The sequence below is a fragment of the Mytilus californianus genome, unplaced genomic scaffold (genome assembly GCF_021869535.1).
Source record: "Mytilus californianus isolate M0D057914Y unplaced genomic scaffold, xbMytCali1.0.p SCAF_14, whole genome shotgun sequence".
NCBI classification, from domain to species: Eukaryota; Metazoa; Mollusca; class Bivalvia; order Mytilida; family Mytilidae; genus Mytilus; species Mytilus californianus.
Window position 1 is genome coordinate 6,921,341 of NW_026262626.1, and position 9,970 is coordinate 6,931,310.

At 32.3% G+C, this 9,970-nt stretch overlaps 1 pseudogene; it reads left to right on the forward strand.

Moving 5' to 3' along the window:
* The first annotated feature begins 3,866 nt into the window (after window positions 1-3,866).
* On the forward strand, window positions 3,867-9,694 carry LOC127724842 (complement C1q tumor necrosis factor-related protein 3-like; annotated as a pseudogene).
* The last annotated feature ends 276 nt before the right edge of the window (window positions 9,695-9,970 follow it).

Sequence of the window (9,970 nt, forward strand, 5' to 3'; positions counted from 1 at the left end):
AATGCTTCAAATTATATGCAATGTACCAAGACAACTGTTGAATACTCTGCTTACAGTGGGATTGAAATAGAAATAATCATACATTTTTAAATTATCTTTCGAGTTTTAAGTCAAATAAATCTTTCAATTTTATTTATTTTCCGTTTAAACATTAATTTCATGAAGTATGCAACCATGTATTTGTACGTCTTCCGGATTGTTTTGTTTTGTACCGATATTATAAGAATGTTTATCTGTCGTTCTACTCAGTTACAAACATTATACACATTATAAATGAACTACTATAATTAAAAAATAACAGAAAATTAAAGTCGTCCAACATTTAAGGAATAATTAACTACCTCATAAATATCATAGTGAAGTGCAATGTTCAGTTTTAAGCAGTTTAGTTGAAAGATTATGGTATGAACGAACTTGTTGTGTGCTTTATTTTTCCTTTTACTTTTTATACACAAATGTTTCTTGTTTATTTCCGTCTCTAATCATGTAAAATGGATGAGCGATCCTTCAACCGAGACACGTAAATGTCAAGCGGTAGATAGTTATTGTATTTTAAGAAAACTTAGCAGTTGACATTTGAAAACTAGTTTTCATATCTAGTTGGTCTATATCCTAGATCTGTGCTAACTTTTGTAATAACATTACCTGCACCAGATGAACATTTCGACAATTGATGTTTCTTCAGTGATGTTCGCGGCCAATATGTTTGGACACTCATAATTTATACGTTGAAGTACTGACAATGCCAAAAATTACTAAAAGTATTGCCAAACCCGGGTAATAATTTAATAAGTACGTGGGTCAGATATTGCAATATAATTATAAAATTGCATTATATTTGGTATTTTAAATTCACTAGAATCACACAAAAATCATTATTCTCTTTTTTTATGTAATTTATACATTCACGATTTTGTCAGAGCAAATATGTAACCAAAACATGCTTTTTGGGATAGATGATGGAAATGAAGATGAACGGATAAACTATCAAATAATGTGAAGATTGCTCTTACGACATTTATATTAAAGCTCATCGAATGTTTTGGAATGGTGAGATAGATATAAAAAAGAAGATGTGGTATGATTGCCAATGGGACAACTCTCCACAAGAGACCAAATGACACAGAAATTAACAACTATAGGTCACCGTACGGCCTTCAACAATGAGCAAAGCCCATACCGCACAGTCAGCTATAAAAGGCCCCGAAATGACAATGTAAAACAATTCAAACGAGAAAACGAGAAAACTAACGGCCTAATTTATGTACAAAAAATGAACGAAAGAATAACAAATATGAATGATATTACTGATGATCATTAGCTTAAAACGACAAAAATAAATTTAGCAATTTGATTAAGCATTTTGAAGAGGAATGAAATAAGGACAATAAGAAAAAATTCATAACAAAAAAATAATAATAACTTGAAAAATAAGAAAGAACAGGGATTTATCATAAGTTCAAGACAAGAATATTATGAGGGTAAGAGAAGTATACAAACAAAAGGGAAAGTTGTAAAATCATCGATAATGTAAATTGTTTTTTATTTATTTTTTTTTAAATAATTATACACTAGTTAAAATATCTACATGTGTTCTTTAAATTAACAATGTTTCATGTGACCAAATTATAAATGACCACTCAAGACCCAAAACTGCAATTCGCTATATTTTGCCAATTTTACAAATTTAATAATAAAAAAAAGACGTACATTTTTGAAAAACAAATCATTAAAATAATTGATTTTCTAACAGATACAATATAAATATATTTAATAATAGTACGGAAGCACATGTATATGTTTTGGTAAAACACGTGTGTTTGTTTACATCAACACATGTTTTTAGAATACCTGTAATGTTTACAATGTATTCCATTGGATGAAATTCGTCGCATTGCGAATTTAAAACAGGTATTCTATGTATCGTATGATTTTGGCTCGTGTTTCTCGTGCTTGCTGTTTGATATAAATTAAATGTAATTTATAATGTTATTATTCGAAGTTCTGCCTTACGCTGAGTAGCATACGCCGTACTACTGCCTTGCCTGTATTAAGCCCCCCTCACCCCCCACCATCATCAAGACCATCTATTGTTTTTATGTGGAAAGTAATGTTTTACTTATAATGATTTATTTAAGTTGTATTTCTTGTTTTGTAGATTGGTGTATATTTGTATGTATTAATGGTTGGCTGACTGTGATCGAGCCTGTATGACTGTTTTTATACCTAATTAATAACGATTGAGATTAAGCCGTAATGTGCTTAAAATGAACTTTGAAACGAACTGTTTGATTTATATTATACATTGGTTAATAAAAAGTATGCTACCCTCACAAGGAGAGCTCATTTCTGATACATGTGTTGAGTTTTATTGCATAAATAATTTATGTTCGTTTAAGTCTGGCGAATTAGAACATAACTTGCTTTAGTAACGGATGTCCGGTAGTGCAATAATTGACAAATCCATATATAGAATTTTAATACTGTATCATACTTCTTTCAGCGGCATTTAATTTCATCGATTCCCTCGGTCATATTAACATTCAAGCACTAAGTTCTCCTAGATTCACTCGGTCATATCAACGTTCAAGCTCTAAATTCTCCTTGGTGTAGACAAGAAATTGTACAAAATGTATAGATTAATTGATTTGATGATTGATTCTTGGTTGTTAAATATTCAGAGGTTGGCCGACCGGATGAAGGGATGTTAATTTGAACTGCCATTTGAAAATGAGGGTATGTTGGAAAGGGACAGATATTTAATTTACCCATGCTATAGGCCTTCTGCGGACTCCACAGATAGTTTATGTTAGAGAGAGGCGAAAGATTCCAAAGGGATAATAAAATAATGGTGGATGACCATACTTATATACTCCAGTCAACCCTTTGGGTTCAAAACATTATATAGACAGATCACCTATACCACCAAAAAGATGCAGAAATTATGTCATTTTAGCTCTTAATATCGGTCACTTTTCTTTCTATTAGATAGCATACAGCAACGTAATATGCAGTATAGGAAAGAACGATGGTGTGTTATTCCAGAAATAAATGTGTACTTATTTTTCAGTCAGAAACAAATATATTAAACAAATAATCTTGGTCATATTTAAAGTGTAAATAAGGGAATTGGTGTAAAATAAATACCAGGTGCAATTCCTTTTATAAATAATATAATAATAAAACATTTAACAATTAGTCTGCAAAGCTACTTATAAGAAATATTTGGAATAAATACGTTCTTGCTTTATGAATACTGTTATGATACAAAGATGGCGATGCAAAACAAGTTTTGACGGGTTTCTACAAATACTAAGTAATTCATTTAAATTTAGGCGGCAGACGAAAATGAATAACAGTAGCACAAAATGCGGGAATTAATCGCGTACAACAGTGCAAATAAATAAACATGCGTAGCAACAGATAAAAAATCCTCATCGCATGAACTCCAAAAGGCAGGGTTAGTGTCTCCTGCTATGCATGTTTCAGTAAACCATGGCCGGTTTAATCCTAGAACATTTGTCTGTACCAAGTCAGGCTATCTAGAACATTTTGTTTAGTTGTTGCTTGTCTTTGAATTTACGTTTTGTTTTGTCCGGAGGAGTTGGGTATTAGTAGTTTGCGAGGTATGTCGTACTGTCTAATTTGTTTTTGTAATTCCTGTTATCCTTTCACAACAAGGTAACCAAGGAGAACATTTAGATTTGGCACTAGGCCAAAGCTGAATTGTAGCTTTAGTTCTATGCGTGAAATATCTATTAAAATATTATATTACATGTATTGGAATATCACCTAATGTTTCAAGTATATTTGGCAAATATTCACATTGGCATCACGCAATCTTTTAAATTAACAACAATATATATTATTGAAGCTGCTAAGAACCAGAAAACACTGAATTGGTTTCAACAACACAGTTACTATGAAAATTCTGTGGAGAGTCATCCTGGTTTCCATAGTTGTGCTGTATACCGAGGTTGAAGCAGGATGATCCTGTTCGAAACTTGGTAAGATTTAAAATATATAACAGTATACCTGATCGAAACTTTATAAACGACATTACTGCATTCTTTTAGATTATCCAGACGATTTATGCCACAATATGATGTATTTCAAACAAGTCGATAAAATCATTTATAGAGCACGTTAAACTCATAGAAAGGGCTATACCAACACTTAATGAGTCAAATAAAAATAAAATTTATATTAAAAAGAACACCATAGTTACAAATGATCTTAAATGAATTAGAATAAATAAAAATACTAATTAAACCAAACAAGATCTGCATTGGTTTGGATTATACTTTTAAAAGGCAGCGACTCTTTTCACAAAAGTCTTACGTTTAAAATTGATCGTAAGTTATACTGAAATGTGTTTACGAGTATTTTTACTCTAAGAGTTTTTGTGAAAAGTGCCGCAGATTCCTATTATCAGGAGATTTGATAGTTTTAGGTTGCTATCAACATAGTGCCGTCACTCTGACATTGTAAAATTTTGTATAAGTTTTTGGTGAAGTGCTCTCTGAAAGGAATTTTGTGTACGTATTCTAGGTTTCTGCTATTATTCCTCTAATCGAGATAAAAAGATGTAAAGTTGAGTATAAAAAAAACTACCATAATCCTGACATTTGTGAACGCAAATGTGTGTGTCTAAAGGTGTAGAGATGGTCTTTGGGATTTTTTCTTCGAGTTTTTATTCTTTATTGTCGATTTTCGAATCCAGTCTCTGCTTATTTGCAGTTTATCTTACTTTATTCGGTTGTAGTTTAGAGGTAGACAATTTCAATTTATTCTGCGGTGCATACACTGGATTACAAGAATTGATTGATTGCAGTTTGGTGAATTATCAAATATTTTGACTACAATTTAAACCAAGCGTCTCATGGGTTTTTATTTAGGAGAGGGGGCAATTGGTCATATATAGACCCCAATATGTTACATTGCTAGAGATATTCTCTGTGCAGAGAGTATGGCATTTTCCAAACATGGGGCATCGGAGTTTACTTAGACCAGTTATATAACCCGCATATATAAATGAAATCCCATTGAACACATGCCTTTCCTTCTGGCGGGTGAAGTCCACGTGACCAAATTTCTATATCCCAGTTATCTCCTGTGTTTAATTAAGTATGCATATTTTCAGTATCCGCATTGTAAACTATAAATGTGTCATAACAATTGTTTAAGAAAAAAAGGTTAACGGTTTGTGTGCAGTTGAAAATAATCAGTATCGTGTTGACCCCCATTTTGTCATCAGTAACAAAATATTACAAGTAATTATAGCTTTTCTAAAAAGATAGCCGTCTTATAGCTGATGAATGTGGAAAATGTTTTTGCTTTGTAGTTTGTATATAAATTATAGTGGATAACAAAAATTATAAAAGGATAATACAATTTTTTTTAGATTTACCTATTTCTTTTTTGGGGGGAGGGGGATGTATTAATACTGGAAAGGGAGGGGTAATGTCGTAATCATCTGCGTTTGTACCTTTTTATCGATTTTGTTTTCAAAACAGATATGTTTTTCTTTTACTTTTTCTTTTGTTGTTTGTTTATTTCTTTGTGTTAGAAAAGTATGGCCGCTTCCACCTGAAAGTTTTTCATTCATCGAAAAGTATAGAGAGTGAAACGTAGTAAAATTAAAATATATAAGAGCACAAATAATATATTTCCAACGGTTTTTCAAATATTTTCAAAATGAACCTTAAAATGTAAAGCTTCACATATGTATGGTTTTTTTGTGGTTTTTTTTTGTCGTTGAAGATCTTACTGATTCATTGTAGTTGGACTGATAATATGAAATGTCCCGCGCCTCTTTTTCTATATTTGAATAATGAATATCCTTACAATTAAATTTTTCTCTTTTGAGATTATTTGGTTCATTGGACTTCTTGAATATACGTTTTTTGAGAAAAAATACTCAAAATGGTAATTTGTTATATAAGACTTATTTTAAGCGCATGAAATTCAAAACATAGTAGTTTCGCCATTCTTATTCAAATATAATAATATCATTGGTTTAAAGAAGGTGATAAGTTCTGCAATGCTATTTTAGATTTCACTATGAGGCCATCAACATAACAGAATCAACAAATTTTACCAAAAACCGTTAGTAAGCATACAATATAATACTGTATTGTGTGTTATTGTTTTACTTGTACATATCTTCACATTTATTTACCATACCATTTAATGTTTGGTGCTAATAAGGCCCTAATCGTACTTACCATCCGAAGCTTAACATAATCTTTGTGGGAGACCGTTCTTGTGTTGACATATTAATGTCTTTTTGTTTTATGATCATAGTACATGTATGTTTGTACTTGTTTTACAATTCTTGTAGAAAAAATACAATTAAGTATAATCTTAAAATGCCAACAATATTTTCGTCTTTTGAATTTATAATTTTCTTTTATTTCTCTTTCTCTCATATAGCATGTATAGTATAAATAGTCAATAAACCTCAAAACAAATAGAAGTTTGTTGCTGAACCTGCTCATTGTTTTAAGTAAAGATATATTTTTTACATGTAGTAACAACTATTCTATATATTATAGCTAGACTTGGAAGGATTAAAAACTAAAAATATTGTAATGACATGTCCATTGTAGAAGACCGTAGGTTGAACTTTTGAAGTAAATTTGTTTGTTTGTGGTTGCTGTCTTAATTAATTACTAGAAAATACCCGCGAAATATACTTTGGTTCATAATTTGAAGATATATAGTTTTGGTGTAAGGCGATATTAACGAAGTAATCCCCCAACCCTTTATGGTATACTTTTTGCTAATCAGACCATAATACTTGCAGACAAAGCGGAAATGATGACGACACGTAAATGTTTGCTAATTTACCCAAAAATATTTCGCAACATGCTCCGTTCTGCAGAACAATATTTTTTGGATCAGCACATGTTTTCTGGTGTTTCCGTGCTCAGAACCACCCCCATATATGAGTGGGCTAAAAATTTTATGTATTAATATATGAATGGGGGTGGGTCAGCAACTGTTTTCTGGTGTTTCCGTGCTCAGAACCACCCCATATATGAGTGGGCTAAAAATTGTATGCATTAATATATGATGGGGGTGGGTCACATTCCAGCCGCACTCCGGTACCCATTTTTAACCGAAGTAATACCCCCACCCTTTTCATGTTGAATTGATGCGGTTCCCCGGAAGGAAAAGCTCTTGGCGTGTAAAAATCTGTTGTTAAATTGCCGAAAGGGTCAATTGAAACCCAATTTCAATCTATTCATTTAGTAATATAGACTGTTGTTAAATTGCTGAGAGCGTCAAGGGAATGTGTTTCACAAAGTGTTTCAGTGTAAGGTCAATATTTACCGTATCTGATACGAAATAATATATAATTTTGCCGGGCAGATGTGCAATGACGGAAATGATGACGGCATGTTAATTTCAGAGCCGAACGTCGTGAAGGACGGTCGATCCGAACTGGCTTTTTTACGATTTTAACCCCCAAATACCCCTAAAAGATCTTGAAATAATCACATAATAAACTAACAGTGATAGCTATATGTAGGCATACTATTGTAAAAAAAAAAATATATGATAGCTAGGGTATGTTCTTTTTTATTTAGAATATATGAAAGGGTGGGGGTATTGGATGTCTCAGCTTCTCATCCCTACTATAAAAAAGTCGATCGAAGTGCCTCCTCCTGTGATAAAGATTCCCGAAAATAACTATTTGGATATCTCCTTTTTTCAATTTTGTTGTTGCCTTTGGATTATCTTACTAAGTATAAATATTCATAACCTAAGAAAAAAACATGCGCGGTGTTTTCCTATGTTTTCATGTATAATATTTACGTAACAGTGAGCGACTGGTTGAATGTGAAATAAGCACGTGTACATTTACAAAATTTCAGGAGTTTCGGCTATTTATGGATATGTGTTACCTGTGTACCGATATGCATGATTGGTAACCAGGCAAAATCTAATGACAAAAATAAAGAGTTCAAATCCGACAATCTGTGGGATTAAACGACATTTACTAGGTTTCGAAGTGTCCCAACCAATCAACGAACTAACTATTATAGAGTCCAGTAATATCTTCCAATCAGGTAGGAAGAAAGCATTCAGCCTGCATACTGTGCTTCGTTCAACTTTTAATACCGTCTCCGAGGAGACGGTAATATTGTGTAAACCATTGGTTGAATGGTTCATAACATATTGAACGGAAACGACATATAGTGCAATTTCTCAATATATCAAGGACTATTACTCTTGAACGGTAACCTTGAAAATCATCAATATTAAACTAGACCTCCATGGGTTATTAGTATTAACATTATAAAATTTTTAAGTCATTGGTTGAACGGTTCATAAGTTATTGCATGGGAACTGTTGGCAGCCACCCGCTCTTCGTACTTCATCAGATTAATAACCGGATTTTCCTGTGGAAAACCCGGTTAATTATTTAACAAACCTTCGAATAAAAATCTTCCCATTCAAAAATCAAGAAGTACACATCATTATATAAAAGTAAAAAGTGGCTCATAAAAACAATTATCAATATTTTATAATATAGATTTGCCATACATATGCATATAAATATTAAAATATTGATGACAGGTTATTTTTTTATTTAGAGAACAAGATTGCCGACAACCTTTTGGATATGTTAGTGGCTATAAAATCTGGATCCACAAAGCCTGGTAATCATATTCTTAACGTTATGGATTTAATGCATCGGCACAAACTATAATACTATCACATAATATGTATGCAAATTATATTTTATAATCAATATTTAATTATAAAACCAAATATTTTTTTAATGTTTTGTCTCACCATCAAGCACGAGTCATTTATGAGTATGAGCAATGATAGAGTGGCTCAAAGTCAGAACTAATATTGTCAGTCTATTATGACACGTCTTCCCTTCGAGCTTGTACGTTTAAAATTGACCTCTTCGCTGGTGTGACTCATTTAAAGCAGGGTTCGTGACTCAAAGTATCCTACTAGGCAGAAGAATATACGAGTACTTACCATTGACCATCAATCAATCAATGTGTATGCATCTGTAGCAACAAATGTCCAAAATAGTTTCCGAGTCAAGTATAGATTAGGAAAGTGAAAAATATAATGATACCGAAAACATTAATATGTTTATAAGTAGAACTTGGTTTGACGAAAACTCTCTCCTCTTTATCGGTTTTAGTTTTAATTTTTTAAATTGCTTTAAATGCAATGCTTACGTATTGTGTTAGAGGTGGCGACAGTGGAAAGAACAGACCTGCATTCACAGCAACTCTTGGTACTACCAAAGTGACGTATATTGGTCCCAGTGCTATTGTGAAGTTCAATAATGTAGTTTTGAATCGCGGTGGAGGTTATGAGCCTACCACAGGAAAGTTTACAGCCCCGAAGTCTGGTCTCTATCAGTTTTCGTTCACAATAATGTCATACAATGGTGGCGAATTGAACATGGCTGTTGTAAAAAATGGAAGCATGATAATGAGTCTGTATGGTACCAAAATCCATGGTGCAACTGAAACTGCAAATCCTGTATTGGAACTTAAAGAAGGCGACACAGTTTGTATGCAACATTTGGCATCAAATTCACAGACAATGTATGGTAACCACTATTCGCACTTCTCCGGATATTACATTGGAGAATGAAGAAGACCCCGAAATGTGCGATAAATAAAATCGAAATAAACATCTGTTTTCATGATTATTTTTTTTTTAGATAACTAAAATATTCAGTGTCTGCTGCTCATTAACTAAATACAGAAATCGTTGCTTTTTATAAAGTGTTACAGCTCTTTTCATTATGCTAGCAAGGCAAAGGTTTGTTTGGCTTGCTTGATTTGTTTGTATCAATGTTTGCTCAAGCATTGTAATTAAGATTGACATCTTGCTAGCATTATGAAAAGAGCTGTAGTCCAGTTTGATAGTCAGTTAATACATGCAGATATACCTATTTTGTTTTAGCTTTACTTACATAACT